Here is a 20,739-nt window from a genome sequence, read left to right on the forward strand (position 1 = left end):
TACATGTGGAGAGATTCCTTATTTACATGGCTGGAGTTTGAAGATTACATTTAACCCTTTCTGTGTGGTTTAAGGCGTTTTAGCCAAACACGAGAGAGTGAGGCATATCAAGCTGGTGAGTGCGTTGTCTGAGGGGAGTGGAATCACTTGCACAGAGGTGTGGTGGATGAATAGAAGAAACATTGCACTGGAATCACTTCATTGATTTCCCCTCTTCTTCATGGACTTTTTATATAGAGTGTGTGTGTGTGTGTGTGTGTGTGTGTGTGTATATAATATATGTGTGTGTGTGTGTGTGTGTATATATAATATATATAAGATTTTTCCACTTGTCACAGGGTGATCATTGCAGAATAAGCACATTATTGTTGCTCACTATTGTTTAATCACTTTTATTTTTAAAGTGCATAGGCTTTCACTTGTCATATGGTGTTAAACCTGCAACACTTTTGTTGTTTGTTTAAAACTTTAGCATAATGTGTAAGGAAACCAATATCTAAATTCAGGCCATTATTCTTCGTGTCAAAAAGAAGTATCATTCTTAGTTCAAACGTTTTCCTTTCCTGGATAGTTCTGAAATTCCCTTTAAGAACTAAGACATGTTGTTTGTTTACATTGAGATAGATAGTCTCTGTTTCACTTTGTTTCACTTAGTATTTTTAAAGTTTAGCGCCACTATTTTTCTCCACTATTTCACTATTTTTTTATTTCATTTGAATAGAGGGTTAAAATACTACTCACGAAATGCTATATACCTGACACTGTTATTACTGTTACATCCTGGAGGGAGCACCTTTGGGGGACTCCTCGATAGCAGAAATATTCCCTGACAAAATAATGGCTGACACATTTAAGAATGCCCTTATACTGTCATGGAATATACAGGGCCTGGGAGATAGTCAAGAGGGGCACGGTCTTCAGTTTTTTTGGGAGGCTGTGACCAGTTTTTTTGGGAGGCTGTGACCATCTGATCTGTTTACAGGAAACGCAACTGAAATCTGATTCTGTCAACTTGCTCAGATCAAGAAAATACCCGCTTCAATTGAACTCGTGTCCTTTGGGACACCCTCAAAGCCTACCTCCGTGGTCTTCTTATAAGAGAAATAACTAATGTTAAACATAGATCTAGGGATTGGGAAGCCATGGTGAGAGGGGGGATGCAGCGCAGATAGGCTGAGTTAGTGGCAAACCCAACTCCTTCTACCCAAAAAGCCTGGCAGGAAGCTCAAGCCCTTTATAACTCGGTGGTTATGTCTGCAGCAGAAAAAAAACAATACTTTCTCCAGCAATGTTACTTTGAGGAGGGACCACAGGCCATATGCTGGCTATGGTGGCTAGGGCGCAGCAAGAAGTGGCCTCTATAGATGCTATTACTGCAGGTAATGGGGAAGTATGTACATCCCGTACGGATATTGTCACTACCTTTCCATCAGATTTATGCTGATCTGTATACCTCTCAAACCTCCAGCACCCCAGACAAATTGTCTGCTTTCCTAGAAAATTGCCATTTTCCACAGCCATCAGTTTCTGAGCTTGTTGCCCTTAATCCTCCATTGCCATTGAGGTGCTCTTGGCTATGGCTCCTAGTAATCTCCTGGGGCGGACGGTCTGCCAGCTGAGGTTTACACTAGATATGGGTCGATTTTGCTACCCACTCTCCTGAAGGCTTTGCATGAGACTTGAGATGTTGGAGTTTTACGGGACTCTAGGTTACTAGGCTACTAGGTTGTCTAAGGTTATTAGCAAACAAATTCATCCTGATTAGTCAGGGTTTATTCTCTCTAGATCCACAGCCAATAACATCCGGCATCTTTTCCTAAACTTGCAGATACCGGTAGATAATCCAGAAGGTAGGGCCATTCTCACTTTTAGATGCGGCAAAAGCTTTTGACAGTGTGGAATGGTCCTACCTTTGGGAAATCCTAACACAATTTATCCTGGGGCCCAGATTTCTAAATTGGGTCTGAGTACTCTACTCGGCCCCTCGTGCTCGGATTCAGGTCAATGATGATTTGTCTCCTGCCTTTTCCCTGCATATAGGTACACGGCAGGGGTGCCCCTATCCCCCCTCCTCTTCACTCCGGCTATTGAGCCTTTAGCCATTCTTATCCGTAACTCAACTTCAGTCATTGGATTCCGTAGAGCTGGGTTGGAGGAGAAAATATCCCTTTATGCTGACGATGTCCTATTATACCTAGGAGACACTGAGGGCTCACTGCAGGCTTTGATGCAACTCATTACCTGATTTGGGGATTTCTTGGGATTTAGTATTAATTGGACTAAATCCATTCTCATGCCCCTAGATCCCTTAGTCGCCCCTCTAGCAACTGTTGCGTTGTCAATTCCGATAGCCAACTCATTTAAGTATCTTGGAGTGATGATAACCCCTGATCTGACAATATCTAAATTTGAATCTGGCCCCTCTGCTGGATAAACAATGTCTGAAGTGTCGCAGTTGGTGTAAACTGCCTCTGTCTGTAGTTGGCAGAGTCAATTTAATTAAAATGATTTGGGCACCCCAACTCCTCTATATTTTCCCCAATCTGGATCCCCCAAAAGTGGATCTTGAGTACTGATTCTCAGTTCAGAGACCTCATTAGGAAAAAGCAACAGCCCAGAATTAAACTTACCACACTGCAGTATGCAAAAGATAAAGGGGTCTTGTCTGTGCCGCACTCTAAAATGTAATTCCTGGCTGCCCAGTTTCAGCAGCTGACTGGTTCAGGACAGGTGGACAATGGGGATCCCATAGCTCCTCTAATTGCTAACCCTGACCCCACTCTGCCTACGATCTCACACTTAGAAATGGCCTTACCTGCTCTCCAACTCTCATCCCCTACCTCTGTTCTCCTGCATAGGGTCTGGAGTACCCTGAAAATTTCACTAAAAATTGCCGGCTTTCTCAACTTTACCCCCTGTGGCATAACCCAGGATACCCGGAAGTAGCTAAGCTACAGGGATTTTTAACTGGAAAAGCAAAGGCATATTATATGTAGATCAGGTATTCTTGGGTAACATATTTAAGTCTTATGATCAGCTGCGATCTGAATTTGCTTTATCACACAAGCAATTTTACCATTATCTACAGTTACACCACGCAATTCAGACACAACAGCGCAGCCGAGAAGTGCTTAAATCATACTCCACTTTAATTACAGAAGTGGTGTCTGCAGTGGAGAAAAGAGGATTGATTTTCCATATACAGTCCCTGACAAAAGTCTTGTCGCTTCTCTATTTTGTAGAAACTCCTGCTATTAACAATAGCAATTGATAATTAATCAATTGGTGTTAGAAATAGCTCATATGAAAAGCTGAAGCCCTCCCAAATGATGTTTAATGCACTGAAATAAATTAGTTTCACTGAAAAAAGATTTATCATTTAATCAAGACAGACCGGTCAAATTTTGGCAAGACAAAAGTTTTGTCGCCTATACAGAAATTGAACAACTTTACTGAAAATCCAAAAATATGTCAGCAAATTAAGTAGTGGTGCTGTGAGATCCAAATTTAATATCTTGTATGACTTCCATGAGCTTGAAGGACAGCATCCATGCGGTTTGGCAAGGATTCATACAATTTATTGATGAAGTCATCAGGAATAGCAAAGAAAACAGTCTTGCATGCCTCCCAGAGTTCATCAATATTCTTTGGTTTCGTCTTCCATGCTTCATCTTTCATCCTACACCACATATGCTCAATGATGTTCAGGTCTGGTGACTGGGCTGACCAATCCTGGAGCATCTTGATCTTCTTTGCCTTAAGGAACTTTGATGTGGAGATGGAAGTATGCGATGGAGCACCATCCTGCTGCAAAATTTGGCCTTTTTATGGTTGGGAATATAAGAGGTAGCTAAGATTTCTTGGTATTTTAGACTATTGATGTTGCCTTCCACCCTGCAGATCCCTCGCACACCCCCATACTGGATGTAACCCCAGACCAAACTTCACTGTTTTCTGGGTAAATCTCGGCTCCATGTGGGTTCCAGTAGGTCTCCTGCAATATTTGCGGCGACTGTGGTGTAATTCAACAGAAGATTCATCTGAAAAATCCACCTTCTGCCACTTTTCCAGAGTCCATCCTTTTAGCAGGCTGTGGCCTTTGGCAAATGCCACACGGTTTTTCAATTGTCTTTTGTTTAGTGCTGGCTTATGGGCACTGATTCGACCATGGAGGCCATTTCGAGACAGAATCCGACAAACTGTTCTGGTTGACACAGGGACTTCAGGTGACCAGGTCTCGTGAAGCTCTGCTGCAGTGGAAAATGGGCTGGCCTTGGATTTTCGAGCCAACAAACGGTCCTCTCGAGCAGTTGTCTTGCGGGGTCGCCCTGACCTGGCCTTGTCCAAAACGTCTCCAGTCTCTTCAAATCTTTTTTTTATCCTCTGAACTTGACGCTGAGACACATTGAAGGTGTCTGCCACATCAGCAGTGGATCTGGTCTTCAGCCTCTTGATAATCAACACTTTAGTCTCCGGGTGAATCTTAGGCATGTTTGCAGAGGTCTAGTTGCAGTTGAGAAGGTCTAGTGTACTGGTGTTCTTTTTATACACACCTGAGACCTAATTGATCCATTATTAGTCATAGGTGAAGCTCATATAACAAGGCGACAACACTTATGTCTTGGCAAAAATTGACTCAGTGGGCTTTACCAAGCTGTGAATATTAGAATACTTTTTGTCAGTTTCGTTTTGCACTGAAACATTATTACAAAAGCTGTTGGGATTAAAATGACCCATTTCTTGTAACAAAATCATGATTAGAAATATATTTTAGCGGCACTTCAGGTCAATTTGTACACAAGCGACAAGACTTTTGTCAAGGACTGTATATCAGTGGCTACTTTCCTCTATACAGGACTCTGCTACACTTAGATGCAGGGCAGTGTGGTCGGAAGATTTTGGGGATATAACAGGCGAACAGTGGGATATGGCCCTGGAATCAATCCCCTTTGTTTCCCTGTCTGCTGCCCACAAACTTTCACAACTGCTTCTTTTACATAGGGCCAATAGAACGTCAGTCAACCTTCATGCCTGGGGTATGAGGAACTCTATGTCCTAAATGTCATTCTCATGGGGTGAATTTATACATCTGATCTGGAGATGTCCGAAACGTAAACGCTACTGGACCCAGGTGATACACACTATTTCCTTAGTTGCCCAAGTTACTATACCTACTAATCCCCTAGTATGCCTACTGGACGCATTAGACCCTGAATTGTTTCAACCATGTACATATATCATAGTATCTCGTCTTTTGTATCTTGCTTGTAAACCGATTGCTAGATTCTGGATGGCTCCCAATATCCCGACAGTGAAACAATAGAATGTTAACTCCTTGCTACTACAATACGCTTATCAACATCGGAAAGCCTTATGCAAGTTTCAATTAGTATGGCAGGGATGGCTGCACATACCAGGCTTAGCCCCTCCTAAATTAGTGATGGACAGGCTATTCCAGCTGTGAGTACCACTCTTGGTGATAACAATGGTATTTTGCTTTTATGTTGAACCCACCTAACGGAAACTGTTTAAAGGCAGGATTTTTTGCTGAGACATGGTAGTAATCTCTGAGATGTTGATCGTTGTGTACCACTCACCTAATTTGCCTACTTAGTGAATTATTTTTGAACTGTTTTGTATACACGTTTTGCTACACTTGTTGGTTTGGAGGTTCTGTCTATTTCTATGAAAAAATGTACATCCTATGCAATAAGAGTGATATGTAATGTAACAAAACAATTATTATTTTTTTATTTATTTTTTTCCCCTGTCCTGACCTTTATTATCAATAAAAGAGTTTGGATTTAAAAAAGAGTGGTTGTGGGTGAGGATTTCAACTTCATCAGCTCTCTGTTCAAGTGTAGATGTGCGGTGTCCCAGATCTCTGATCTCACGCGTCAGTTTCTCTGTAATAGTGTCAGAGGTGTGTTTTAGGGCCTTGGTGAGGAGCTGCTCAATTTGTTTCAGCAGATTAGGCTGTGTGTGGAGTCAAATTGTAGGGCTAAAGGAGTTACCCCTAATTCATTATCTGACTCGCCTTCCTGTGATATCCCCAGTTTTGTGAGTTTGGTGGCATGCGGCGTCCGCAGTGTTCCTGGACAACACCTCAAGGGTCCCCCAAATGCCAGGGCCCATAATCTGTAGGCAAGAGGCTGGCATTCAGTCCCCTCCAAAAGCCTCTGTCCCGGGTGAGTCTGTCACAGGCGCCATCTTTGAGTAGACCTTGAGGAGCACGTCCTTAATTGCTCATCATTGCGGTCGGTTCCTGGGTGTTCATGTTCGTGTGCGGAGGTGGCTGTGACCCAGCAGTGGGACGGGCAGCGTGGCTAACAGGCTGTATGGTCTCCAGAGCCACGGAGCGTCAGCCAGACATGTCTCGCCGGGACGACTCCACGCGTGCGCCCCTGGATCTAGTGGTTTTTTGCTCTTCCTCGACCCTTTTCTGTCCAGGGAGAGAAGAGAGACACATAACACAGAGAGTAAAAGCAGCAAATTTTGCACACATGCATTAGAGAGGCACAGTTTAACCCTTTTGATCGCCCTCATTAACCCTTTGATCACCCCCGTCACCCAGCCAGTGCCATTATTACAGTGTCAGCGTACAGTGTTTTTCACTAAGTATCGTATTGCTGCCACTAGCGACATCAGTTAGCGTCAGGGTCAGGTAGCGTTAGATTGCCCGCACTCTATTGCACTCACAATATAGGTCTCTGATCACCGCCATTACTAGTATAGTGTTTGTACAGATCAATATATTGGTCATGAACAGAACTATACTAGTGCCCCCAGGGCCGTCCTTGATATTGATTGGGCTCTGGGCAAACAAACCGGACCATCGTTTCTGAGACATACAAAAAATAGCAGTAGAACTCGAAATTGGTTTACAGCAGCAGATCACACAGCGATTGCAATTGGTTGCCAGAGGTTACAGCCTTTTCTTACTGCTCACTGGCTGGTTGCCAAAGGTTACAACACATATTTCTGCTTGCCGATTGGTTGCTAGAGGTTACTGTACTTTATTAGCGCTCACTTTTTGGGTGCTAGGGGTTACAGCACATCATTACCACTCACTGATTGGTTGCTACAGGTTAATACACATCATTACCACTCGTGAGCACTTGAGGAATTCAAAATAATTGAGCAAGTAAAGCGGCACAATAATACACATACTACAAGAAAGGGTCAGAGACTGCAAATATGCTGCAGGAGAGCATCAGAGACTGCGGACATTATACAGGAGACAATCAGAGACTGTGGACATACTACAGGTAACAATCGGAGACTGTGGATACGCTACTGGAGACAGACTGCGAACATTATACAGGACATGGTCAGAGAACTTTCAGCAATGCACAGCTTTACAGTTTAATAACGCAGTTCAGTTTTAGCAGTCAGGCATTTTATGGGTGTAAGCACATACCTGGCCATCCGAGCAAACTGCATGTAGCCAAAGGTCCGGGGGCGGGGCTTCCACTCTCTACTCTCACTACAACTGCTCCCCCCCGAGCATACAGGCATGGGGTGGGGATAGAGCATCAATGGAGCCCCTGGCCCCGCCTCCGGACCTCTGTATTCCCAGCTAGTATAGAGGGGCGAAGCCGGGAGCTCCACTGACGCTCCCACTCCGATCACTACTCTCACTACAGCCGCTCTGTTCGGAGCATACAGGCTGCATGGGGCGGGGTCAGAGCGTCAGTGGAGCTCATGGCCCCGTCCCCACTCTGCTGGTTAGCTTGGAATACAGCCTCCCGTGTCCTCTGTGCGCTCTGCAAAGCCTTCATCGTGGCCCCAATTCACGGGTAGCGCGGGCTCAATGCTTTGGGCCCCCCAACAAAGATTGGGCCCTGGGGAGGTGCCCGGTTGGCCCTGCATTAAAGAAGGCCCTGAGTGCCACCATAGTATAGTGCAGCCCTCAAATTTTCCACTTGGCTACACCCATTTTGTGAGTGGAAAATAAGGGCTTGCGAGCTGGGCTGTCTGGAAGCGGGGGGGAGGGAGGTGAGCACCGCCGGCGGGTGGGGTCGATTGGGAGCCGTTCTCCCATCGATCGTCCCGGGGGGAAGAGAGCATGGAGGAAGAGGAGAGCCACGGGATCAGAGCAGATAGCACGCTGTTACAGCTTACATTACAATTGTCTCCGCTCTGCTCGACACAGCCCCACCTCCTCCTGACCTATGCCTGTTCTAGACAGAACGCCGGTCCAATGCTGGGATGCATTCTGTCTATCACAGGCACGGGGTCAGGAGGAGTCGGGGCTGTGTCGAGCGGAGACAATTGTAATGTAAGCTATAACAGCGTGCTATCCTGCTCTGTGATTCCGCGGCTCTCCTCTTCCTCCAGTCATGCATTCCTCTGCCCAGGCGAGGCTGTAATGGTGGGCACAGCGAGGCTGTAATGGTGGGCACAGCGAGGCTGTAATGGTGGGCACAGTGAGGCTGCAATGGTGGGCACAGGTGAGGCTGCACTGATAAAGTGGATGTTACTATTTATTTTTGTAACTTAATTCTGCATAAAACATTTAAGTGTCATTTCATGAGATAATTTATGAGGGCGTGTTTAGGGGCAGGGCAGGGTAGGGGTTGGGTGGGGCACTGGTGGCGAGTAACCATGGAGGCCTGGCTAGTAGCTCAGGACATGAAATTTTGAGCCCTGGTATATTGTACCCAAAAACATTGTTAGGAACAGCCCAGTTTGCTGCCAGCACTTGTGTTTAGCACCTCCATCCCCCCCTTCCCCAACATGTGCAGTGTCAGTAGATTACTGTCACCTGTGATACATTACACACAAAATTGCATTGTTAGTAAGAGCAGACCTAATCTCAGGTGAATTTTTTTTGTAGTGGCTCAAACAATCCCTGACAGTAATCTTAGTGGGCAAAATGTCCAAAGAAAGGTACACTAGTGAAGAGGCCTACAAGATTCTGAGCATGTAAGATGAGAGCAAAGGGGAAGCCTTTCTGACAGAATCCACCACAGAATACGAACCTTTAGAGAGCAAGAGAGTAGCGGCATCCTGACAGGTAGCTCGGACAATAGGGAAGAGGTCCCTGTTAAGATCAGGCATCCCTGACCCCAGGTAGCTGAAGTACTAGGAACGCATGACTTGTCTTATATGCAGCATGGATCAGGCAAGCACCAGTGGCCTAGTACATCATGGCATTTTACACACCAGCACTACAGTATGACTTGGTAATGTGGCGAGTGCCGTAAGTGCTGTCCAAGCTGGTGCAGTGGCTAGTACTAGTAGCATCCCGCAGCTACCAAGAATTCGAGCACAGGCCCATAGTGCCCTAGATGTGCTTGCAAATCCTGATTGGCAGCCCACAAATTTAGCAGCACCTGTACCACCCCCATTCACTGCCCAACCCAGAATTCAGGTGGAAACAGCAAATGTAACAATTCCCCTTGAGTTTTCTTTTTTTTGTAATTCCTTTATTTTTCAAAAGAAAGTTATAATCAACAGTCAGGGTATGCAATGATAACAATATCACAGTAAGCTATTACAGAAAGGGTCTCATATACAGAGAACAAACATGTCCACAGCTGCACAATATAGTTGGTCATATAAAACTATTAAGGTTTTAAAGATAGTGGTCAGTGCGTCATGCTGGATAAACCCGCAGGCAATCATATGAAAGACCCAAGACATATATGCAAGTGCAAAAACAGTATAGTGAGATATAGTAATGTGGAGTAACTTAAATTAGAACCCTTTTTAACATAGCAGGAGATAATACTGCCCTATGGCCTGCCTAGCCCAGAAATGGGACATTATAAAAAGTGAAATGCATACAGAGATATACACCATATCTGAACAACAGATCCCATCACTGAGTCAGAGAGAGCCAGAGAGGAAAGGGATTTGGGGATTAGATGTCCCCAAGGCAAAGAAGAGAAAGGATAAGGAGGGGGGTGGGAAAAGAAGGGGTGCAGAGAGGGCCTCTCGCCCAGGGAGTGGAGTTAAATACAGGAGGTCATGTCGGTTACGCCACCTCCTGAAGATAATCATCATTGTATACAAAATGGTTCCAAGGTTGCCAGGTCTCTTAGGTCTCCACCCGGTTGTGCAGTGTAGCGGTGAGATCCTCCATGTCTCTCAATTCATTCACTTTAGAGAACCACAGAGATTTTGAAGGAGGATTTTGCGATCTCCAACAGAGGGGGGTGCACGCCTTGGCCACATACAGCAGCTGGATTGTAATAGAAGCCTTATACTTCTTGATCGGTCTCTCTGAAAGGTGAAGCAGACAGGCCTCAGGGTTCCCCTCCAGACTGACAATTGTCAGGTGTTTGAGTGTGCAGATCACCTCACGCCAAAAGGGTCCAAGTTTAGGACAGTTCCAGAAAATATGCAGCATTGTTCCCTCAGCGTTACCGCATTGCCAGCATACACTGGGGACCTGTGGGAAGAAACGAAATGATGCAAAGTGGTAGGTACTCTTTATATATGTATTTGTATATGTTTATTAAAAGAAGGGATAAAAACTACTCACAAGCATATAAAAGGAACCGTAATATGAAAGCCTTTAATCCGTCTAGTGATAGCAGTCTTCAGATGATGGAAGAGAGGACGTACGAACCACTGCTGGCTGACGCGTTTCGAAGGAATACCTTTTTCCTCAGCCTACGCATTTTAAAGGCATCCCTTTGAAACGCGTCAGCCAGCAGTGGTTCGTACGTCCTCTCTTCTGTCATCTGGAGACTATCATTATACGGATTGCCACAAATTAAAGGATAATGATGGTAGTAAGAAGAGCCGGCAAAACTGTAGTCCTTGAAGTGTCCTTTATTGGTGCATCAGAATGACAATAAAACAATAAATCTGACACGTTTCAGCAATAGCCTTAGTCGTAGCTAGTTTGAAACAGATATGGCAAAATATATATATACACATATGCAAAGTCCATCTCTACTAATCAGGTGTCACAGAAAATAACATATTATTTAATTGATACCACCAATTATTCAAGTGATTAGTGACTACACCTGTTTTTAGCCAGCATGAGAAGGGGGAAAGGAAAGAAAGGCAATATAAAAAAGTTATTTTGTTGAGCTAAAAAGAAGTGTGTAGAAAAAATGTTACATGAGATATTAGGACCTTATTACTCCAAGGGAGAAATGTGTTCCTTATAAGAAGGAGAAAATGCAAACTCATGTTTAAGTAAAATACTTTGTGGTAGCAACACAATGTAAAATCAAGAATAATGGCAGGATCAAAAAAGAAAAAGGGGAATGAAATTTATGGCAGGATCAAAAGAGGAGGGATGCAATTTATTGCAGGATCAAAAGAAAAAGGGGGGATGATGCACAAGGCTGGTGTGCCCTCTCTTTTCTATTTTCTTTCTGACTACTAGGATACCCCTATCCTGGAGAGCAGTAAGGCCTGAGACAATTTTTACCCTGAACTTTAGATCACCCGATCGACACAGTTGTGCGCAAGAGTATTTATTTTGCTGCTAACTGGGTGCCCACGTCTGACTCCCATTTGGAAAGGATGAGTGAAGCATACCCTTCCACCGGTTGAGTCATACAGGCATATATTGAGATGCAGTGGCGGACCGGTGTTCTGCCGAGAAAGTTCCCCTCGGCGGATAATAACCCCCCTGTGAACAACAAGGGAGCCGCTTAAGATCTCCGAAGCTGAACAGCTGTAAGTCAGCTGTAGACGGCGCAATGAGCAGGACATTGTGGCCGACGCTGCCGCACGCTCCCGTTGCTCGTGCTACTCTGCAAGGCGCGGGTGTATAACGGTCGTATTGGGGTAAGGGGCGGATGCTACAGAAGAGGTCAAATATTAAATAAAATGGCAGAGCTGTTTGCACGAGCATCGGGCGCGTGCGGCATTGTCTGGTAGCATCGGGAGCGTCTGTTAGAATGTGGTGTTCATTGCGCAGGCGTGGTGCACAGCTGACTCTCAGCTGTGTATGTTCAGCTATTTTCGGCTGCTCTCCGCCGGGGGAACTTTTTCGGCAAGATTCCTACTACACAAGCGCTGCGGGGGAACTTTTTCGGCAAGCTTCATACTGTGCAAGCGCTGCGCATGCGCAGTACAGGGGGGTCCTTCATCCGCCGGGGGGAACTTTTTCACCAAGACGCTGGCCCCCCTGACGACAAATGTGTTCCAGTTCCGTGAGCTGGCGAGACCTGGCAGGAATTCAGGGTTTCCAAGAACCGGTACCATAGGGAAGGGTAGTGGTGACACAGAGGAATGTCTAAAAGCATCCCTGACCACCAGAGGTCTGTATAATTTGACTGTGGGCCAAAGCAATTTATACGCCGACTAGTACATTGCCACCCACCCAAACTCAACTCTTGCCAAACCATTTGCATGGAAACCTATCACGGTTTCTGAATTTAGTATTTTTTGGGCCTAACCCTCAACATGAACATTACAAAAAATAATTAATTTCAGTCATATTGGTCCACAGACACGATTCGTCATATGCCCATGTTCTCTGATGCAATGGCCAGGCATAAATATATGACTATCATGCATTTTAGTTATAACACACTCTGTCGTCCTCAAGGTGACCCTGAATATGCTTGGCTCTACAAAATTAGGCCCCTCATAAACTTCCTTACTGAGGAATTTGCAGCTGTGTACACACCCCAATAAAACATCTGCGTAGATGAGTCCCTCATACATTTTATTGACCGCCTTGCATTCAAACATTATCTCCCCAGCAAGCATGCCAGATCTGGGGTCAAAATGTATAAACTCTGTGAGATGGCAACAGGCTATACTTGTAATTTTAGAGTTTGAGGGAAGGGACAGAGAGGTAGAGCCCAGACTATATTGGGAGCAGTGGCAAGATAGTATGGGACTTGTGTTGTCTTTGTTCCACAAGGGGTACCACTTGTACGTGGGCAATTTCTATACATGCATGCCACAATTTAGACACTTATACAATCCTTGAAATTGGCTCATGTGGCACCTTGCGACCTAATCGCTGTGGATCGCCCCAACGGCTTGTAAACACCCAACTTAGGGGTAGAAAGCCTATTTGATAAATTATGAACTGCTCGCAGTGAAGTGGAGGGATGTTTTTGGCCTTGTCTTCCATTCACACAGAGAAGATGGTCCAATTTATCATGGCACCTGGTATTATTACTATTCAGGATTTATATAGCGCCAACAGTTTGCGCAGCGCTTTACAACATTACAGCAAACAGTACAGTTTCAATACAGGAGGGATCAGAGGGCCCTGCTTGTTAGCGCTTACAATCTCTAGAAGGAAAAGTCAAGTGGCACAAAAGGTAACAGTGGTGGGGGGGGTGATCAGATGGAGAAATTGAAAATACAGTTGTTGGGTGTGGGAGGGATAGGCTTCTCTTAAGAGGAGGGTTTTCAGTGATCATCTAAAAGCTAATAAAGTTGGAGATAATCGGACAGATTTGGGTAAGGAGTTCCATAGGATTAGAAAGGCTCTGTAAAAGTCCTGAAGGCGAGCATGGGAGGAGGTGATGAGGGATCTAGAGAGCAGGAGGTCTTGAGAAGAACGAAGAGAACGATTAGGTTGGTATTTAGAGACTAGGTCAGTGATATAGCTGGGGGCAGAGTTGTGGATGGCTTTGTAATTAGTTGTTAGTATTTTGAATTTAATTTGTTGGGTGAGTGGGAGCCAGTGGAGGGATTGACAGAGAGGAGTAGCAGACACAGAATGATTGGTAAGGTGAATGGGTCTGGCAGCAGCATTCATGATGCATTGAAGAGGGGATAGACTATGTAGAGGTAAGCCAATAAGGAGGGAGTTGCAGCAGTCGAGACGAAAGATGAGCAGGGAGTGAATGTGGAGCTTTGTTGTGTCATTGGTTAGAAAGGGGCGTATTTTGTATTAGGGCTGCAACTAACGATTATTTTCATAATTGATTAGTTGGCCGATTTATTGTTTCGATTAATAACCTTAAAAAAGGTGTGGTGTATAATTTAGTTAATATATAAAGTTTAAAAAAAAGGCAATTTATTCTTAAATATCTCTATGCAGTGGTAAATATAAATAACCAACTATATGGTTATGGAGTAAAATATCTAATCCACTCTGTTGTGGAAATTTTATAATGTGTGTTTTATAGATTATCACCTGTCTCCCTGTGTCTGATTTAACCAAGGAGCGCTCTAGCAGAGCGCACTTGGGTTGAATCGGGACCACCGTTAAAAACGTCAGTATGAAAACCTTCTAATGGGCTTGGAGACGTGTTCTCTATGTGTGTGGGCGTTTGCCGGTTTGTAAGTATCAAGCGCAATGCGTTGGGCTTCTTGCCTTCAAGTGTCTATGCACATTAGAGAAGCAAAGTCCGCATAACGAGAGAAACATATTATATCTCTGTTGTGGCTACGCTATCCCTTTTGGATACATATCTGCTTTAATAAGAAGACTTTGATATCTGCCTTGTTAATGTACTTGTACCGTATATTGACAACAGCAGTAGCAATGTCCCAGCAGATCTTCTTAAGTCTGTAAGAACAAGTAGAATGATCTTACTAGATACTGGTTACTCTGAGCAGTATTGAGTGGGCTCCATGCTGACCAAGATGGTGGATGCCATCCCCTTTAGTGTAGTCATTTCCTGTGTAGTCATTTTGCATGGAGGAAGCGATTGGCTGTTGGGGCCATGACTTCCTGCTTGTCATTTCCTTTTGCTGCCGATGAATAAAAGGTGCCTGCGCTCATGAGGAGAGGTAGTCGAGCGATGAAGCTAAGAACACGAGGACGGTGACTATGTCTGTTTACTTGGGGAAATGCGGGAGACACGGGTTTATTAAGATGCATTATACCAAAAGGCTGAAAGGGCGCTTAATAGCGCAAGAGACATGGATTACGCCTAGAGTATAGCGAAATCTCCACGTCAGCTCTGAGAATAACAGGCAGAAGAGATATACTGTATATACAGTATCTCACAAAAGTGAGTACACCCCTCACATTTTTGTAATTATTTTACTATATCTTTTCATGTGACAACACTGAAGAAATGACACTTTGCTACAATCTGCAAATTTGCTGTCCCCTCAAAATAATTCAACACACAGCCATTAATTTCTAAACCGCTTGCAACAAAAGTGAGTACACCCCTAAGTGAAAATGTCCAAATTGGGCCCAAAGTGTTAATATTTTGTGTGGCCACCAATATTTTCCAGCACAGCCTTAACCCTCTTGGGCATGGAGTTCACCAGAGCTTAACAGATTGCCACTGGAGTCGTCTTCCACTCCTCCATGACGACATCACGGAGCTGGTGGATGTTAGAGACCTTGCGTTTGAGGATGCCCCACAGATGCTCAATAGGGTTTAGGTCTGGAGACATGCTTGGCCAGTCCATCACCTTTACCCATAGCTTATTTAGCAACTCAGTGGTCGTCCTGGAGGTGTGTTTGTGGTCATTATCATGTTGGAATACTGCCCTGCGGCCCTGTCTTTGAAGGGAGGGGATCATGCTCTGCTTAAGTATGTCGCAGTACATGTTGGCATTCATGGTTCCCTCAGTTAACTGTAGCTCCCCAGTGCTGGCAGCACTCATGCAGCCCCAGACCATGACACTCCCACTACCATGCTTGACTGGTTGGCGCACATGGTTGCCGCCACACACGCTTGACACCATCTGAACCAAGTAAGTTTATCTTGGTCTCATCAGACCACAGGACATGGTTCCAGTAATCCATTGTCTTTAGTCTACTTGTCTTCAGCAAACTGTTTGCGGGTTTTCTTGTTAGAAGAGTCTTCCTTCTGGGATGACAGCCATGCAGACCAATTTGATGCAGTGTGCGGCGTATGGTCTGAGCACTGACAGGCTGACCCCCTACCCCTCCAACCTCTGCAGTAATTCTGGCAGCATTCTTACGTCTATTTCCCAAAGACAACCTCTGGATATGATGCTGACCACATGCTCTCAACTTCTTTGGTCGACCATGGCGAGGCCTGTTCTGAGTGAAACCTGTCCTGTTAAACTGCTGTGTGGTCTTGGCTACCATGCTGCAGCTCAGTTTCAGGGTCTTAGCAATCGTCTTATAGCCTAGGCCATCTTTATGTAGAGCAACAGTTCTTTTTTTCAGATCCTCAGAGTTCTTTGCCATGAGGTGCCATGTTGAACTTCCAGTGACCAGTATGAGAGAGTGAGATCTATAACACCAAATGTAACACACTTGCTCCCCATTCACACTCTCCCTGAGACCTTGTAACACTGAGTCACATGACACCGGGGAGGGAAAATTACTAATTGGGCCCAATTTGGACATTTTCACCTAGAGGTGTACTCACTTTTGTTGCCAGCATTTTGGGGCATCAATGGCTGTGTGTTGAGTTGTTTTGAGGGGACAGCAAATTTACACTGTTATACAAGCTGTACACTCACTACTTTACATTCTAGCAAAGTGTCATTTCTTCAGTGTTGTCACATGAAAAGATATAATAAAATATTTACAAAAATGTGAGGGGTGTACTCACTTCACGTGCCGGCTCTGTCAGCCGTTTACATTCCGGACGTAGAAAACTGGCAAGCGGATTACCTCAGCCGTCAGTTGCTGGATCAGGGAGAATGGTCACTGCATCCGGAAATTTTGCGTCTCATTTGCCTGCGGTGGGGTACGCCGGACGTGGATCTTCTGGCTTCTCGTCTCTATCGGAAGGTGCAGAGATTTGTGGCCAGAACAAGAGATCCCTTGGCAGAGGCGGACGCACTGGTGGCGCCATGGGGGCACTATCAGCTCATGTATGCCTTCCCTCCTCTCAAACTCCTTCCTCGTCTACTACTCAGGGTAGAGGCCGAGAGAATTCCGGTAATTCTGATTGCTCCAGATTGGCCTCGGCGTCCGTGGTACGTCAACGTGGTATGGATGGTGGCGGATATTCCCTGGCGGCTACCGGTGCAGGAGGACCTCCTGTCCCAGGGTCCCATATGGCACCCTGCTTTACCGTCTCTGGCTTTAAACGGCCTGGCTATTGAAAGCCAAGTGCTGAAAGACCGGGGGTTGTCAGCTTCTGCGATTCCCACTATGTTGAGGGCACGTAAGTCCACTTCATGGAAAATGTTTTATTGCACCTGGAAGGCTTACATCTCATTGTATGAGGCTGTGGGGTGGCATCCGCGTTCCTATTCGGTGTCTAGGATCCTGGTGTTTCTGCAGCGTGGCATTGATCTGCTTTGAACACTATCAAGGGGCAAATATCAGCTCTGGCTGGCTTTTTTCAGCAGCCTTTGGCCGCCCACTCGGTGCGTACTTTTATTCAGGGGGTTCGACATGTAGCTCTCCCGGTACGTCCACCGCTGCCTCCGTGGGATCTACACCTGGTACTTTTGGTACTTCAGAAGCCGAAATTTAAGCACCTAAGGGAGATCCCTTTACTCACCCTCTCTCAGAAGGATGTCTTTTTAGTGGCTATTTTGTCCGCTCGGCGAGTTTCTGAGCTGGCGGCCTTGCCGTGCAAGTCTCCTTATTTGGTTCTTCACAAGTAGGGATGAGCTTCGTGTTCGAGTCGAACCCGTGTTGGACTCGAACATCGTCTGTTCGCCGAATTGCGAACGATATGGGCCGTTCGCGCCAAATTCGTGTGGCGCGTCACGGCCCATAATTCACTGCGGCATCGCAGTGCATTGCTGGCTAATAATTGGCCAAGCATGCACTATGAACCGCATGCTTGGCCAATCACAGCGCCGTCTGAACAGAGAGCCGTAATTGGCCATAGCCAAGGAGGCTTTGGCCAATTATGGCTCAGGGGATTTAGCACACGCCCCACAATATATAAGGCCGCCTGCACGGCGGCCCTGTGTAGTGTGTGTTCCGGCGTTCATAGAGAGAGAGAGAGAGAGAGACAGACAGTGTCATTTGAGTTAGATAGATTAGGCAGAACAGTCAGTTAGCTGCACTTACAGTGTATTGTGTATATATATGCATCCCAGGTGTTGCATATATATATATATATATATATATATATATATATATATATATATATATATACACTGTATTCAGTTTAGCTAGATCCGTTCCTGTTATCTTCTTACTGACAGGCAGGCTTGTCTTGTTACAGTATTTACAGCTACCTGAAGAAAATTGCTGGTGTTCTTTTGATCCTATTAGTACCACAGTCAGGCAGCTAGACTATTTACAGTTAGTGCAGTGCGTCCTGCTCACAGTGTTCAGCTAAAACTACAAGTTAGTGGGGTGCGTCCTGCTCACAGTGTTCAGCTAAACCTACAAGTTAGTGGGGTGCGTCCTGCTCACAGTGTTCAGCTAAACCTACAAGTTAGTGTGGTGCGTCCACCTCACAGTGTTCAGCTAAATCTACAAGTTAGTGCGGTGCGTCCTCCTCACAGTGTCCAGCTAAACCTACAAGTTATTTTTTGCTAGCTCTGCACAGTGTTCAGCTAAAGCTACCTGTAGAAGGTTGGTGGTGTTCTCATACTACAGGCAGGCAGTTGATTTTGCTAGCTGCAATATCAGTACATGTGTATATATATATATATCCCAGCTTAATGCAGCTACAGGCCATTAGTATGTCTGGAAGGCCAAGAAGGAGAGGCAGACAGTCACAAGCCAATAAGAGAGGGCAAGCAGGCTCTGTGTCTAGTGCTGGTCGTGGAGACGGTGCATCCTCATCAGCACGTGGCCGTGGGACACGCTTGGCCTTTTTTTCGGCAGCTGGCCGTGTTGAGCCGCAACATGCGGAAGACTTGGTCGAGTGGATGACCAAGCTGTCCTCATCCTCCTCATCCTCTCTCACCCATGCCCAGGGTACTTTGTCTGGCAAAGCAGCGGCCTCTTCCCTTGGCTCAATGTCATCAGTGACTCCTTCCCTAGACCCACCATGTCCTCCTGAGGAGTCCCTCGAACTGTTTGACCACAGTGTTGGGTACATGCTCCAGGAGGATGCCCAGCGTTTGGAAGGCTCTGATGATACTGAGCTCGATGAAGGCAGTAACGTGAGCACGGACCGAGGGGGTGCCCAAGAAGGACAGCAATCTGGCACGCACTGAAGACCAGGTACAAACCCACAAGCACAAACTGAACACCAGAAATACGATCTGAAAACCATAAGTCTGAAATAGCACGAATCGTCTCTCACCAAACTTTTACTAACACGAGATTAGCAAAAGGAGCCCAAAGGGTGCGGCGCTTGGTACTGAACTGCCCTTTTATAGTCTCTTCGTACGTAGTGTACGTCACCGCGTTCTTGGCGTTCGGAAATTCTGACAACTCTGTGCGACCGTGTGTATGCAAAACAAGTTTGAGCCAACATCCGCAAAAAAAATCCATGGATTTTGTTGTCGGAATGTCCGATCAATGTCCGACCGTGTGTATGGGGTTAAAAAAAAACTAAAATTGGCCCTTTATAGTACAAAAAATGCAGATAATCACTACTGTAAGGGGTTATTTTTTTTTTTACTGTAGAACTGTGAAAGTAATATTTACAGTAGCGATTTATTTGTGCTTTTTGTACTATAAAGAGCTCATTTTAGGTTTTTTAACCCCATTATGTTACTGGCCGATTAATCGATTATGAAAATAGTAATCGATTCATTTCATAATTGTTCATTAATCGATTAGTTGTTTCAGCCATGGTTTGGAGATGTTGCGGAGGTTGAGGCGGCAAGATTTGAACAGTGATTGGATGTGGAGTTTAAAGGAGGGTTCAGAGTCCAGGATTACACCTGGGACCTTAGCATGTGGGGATGGCCTTATAGTTACCATTGATTTTGTCAGAGAAATCAGGGGATGAGGCAAAATTATAAGTTCAGTTTTGGATAGATTAAGTTTGAGGAAGTGGTATAACATCCAGACTGATATATCAATAGTAAATTAGTGATACGTAAGGAGACTGAAGGAGTGAGCTGAGGGGTAGAGAAATAGATTTGAGTTTCGTCCACATAGAGATGGTATTGAAAGCCATGGGAGGCTATCAGCTGACCCAAGGAGGAGGTGTAGATTGAAAATAGGAGAGGTCCAAGAACAGAACCTTGGGGGATCCCAACAGAGAAAGGAAGAGGAGTAGGTAGAATTGTAAGTAACGCTAAAGATGCGATTGGATAAGTAGGAAAAGAACCAGAGAAGAGTACAGTCACGGAGACCAAAGGTGTGGAGTTTTTTGAGAGGAGGAGGGGTGGTCAACCGTATCAAAGGCAGCAGAGAGGTCCAGGAGTAGGAGTACAGATTAGTGTCCATTGGTTTTGGCCATTAGTAGATCGTTTGTTAGTTTTAGCAGAGCAGTTTCTGTGGAGTGTTGAGGACGAAATCCAGACTGAAGGGGATCAAGAAGGCTATTATCAGCAAGGTGGTCGCTCAGTCGGTTGTAGACCAGACATTCAAGGAGTTTGGTTAAAAAGGGGAGCAAGGAGATGGGGCATAAGTTGTTAAGATTGGATGGGTTCAGTGAGGGCTTTTTAAGTATGGGGCTGACAAGTGCTTGTTTTAGAGAGTTGGGGAAGATGCCAGAAGAGAGGATAGATTGAAGATGTGGGTTAGAGAGTGTAGAATAGAGCTAGAGAGTGAACATTGCATTTGTGAGGGAACAGGATCCAGAGGGCAGGTGGTAAGATGGACGTTAGCAAGTAGTTTAGCAACCTTGTCTATAGTGGTGGGGTTGAAAGAGGGAATTAATCATTGTACCTGTGGGCATGAAGTGTAAAACGTGGAGGTTATCTGAGCAGTAGAGATCTCCTCATGAATTGTATCAATCTTCTGTTTGAAGTGATTGGCAATCTCCTGGGCAGTGAGTTGGTGGGTGGAGGCAGTGGAGGACGAAGTAGAGAGTT

Source organism: Aquarana catesbeiana, linkage group LG07 (assembly GCF_042186555.1).
Source record: "Aquarana catesbeiana isolate 2022-GZ linkage group LG07, ASM4218655v1, whole genome shotgun sequence".
Lineage (NCBI taxonomy): Eukaryota > Metazoa > Chordata > Amphibia > Anura > Ranidae > Aquarana > Aquarana catesbeiana.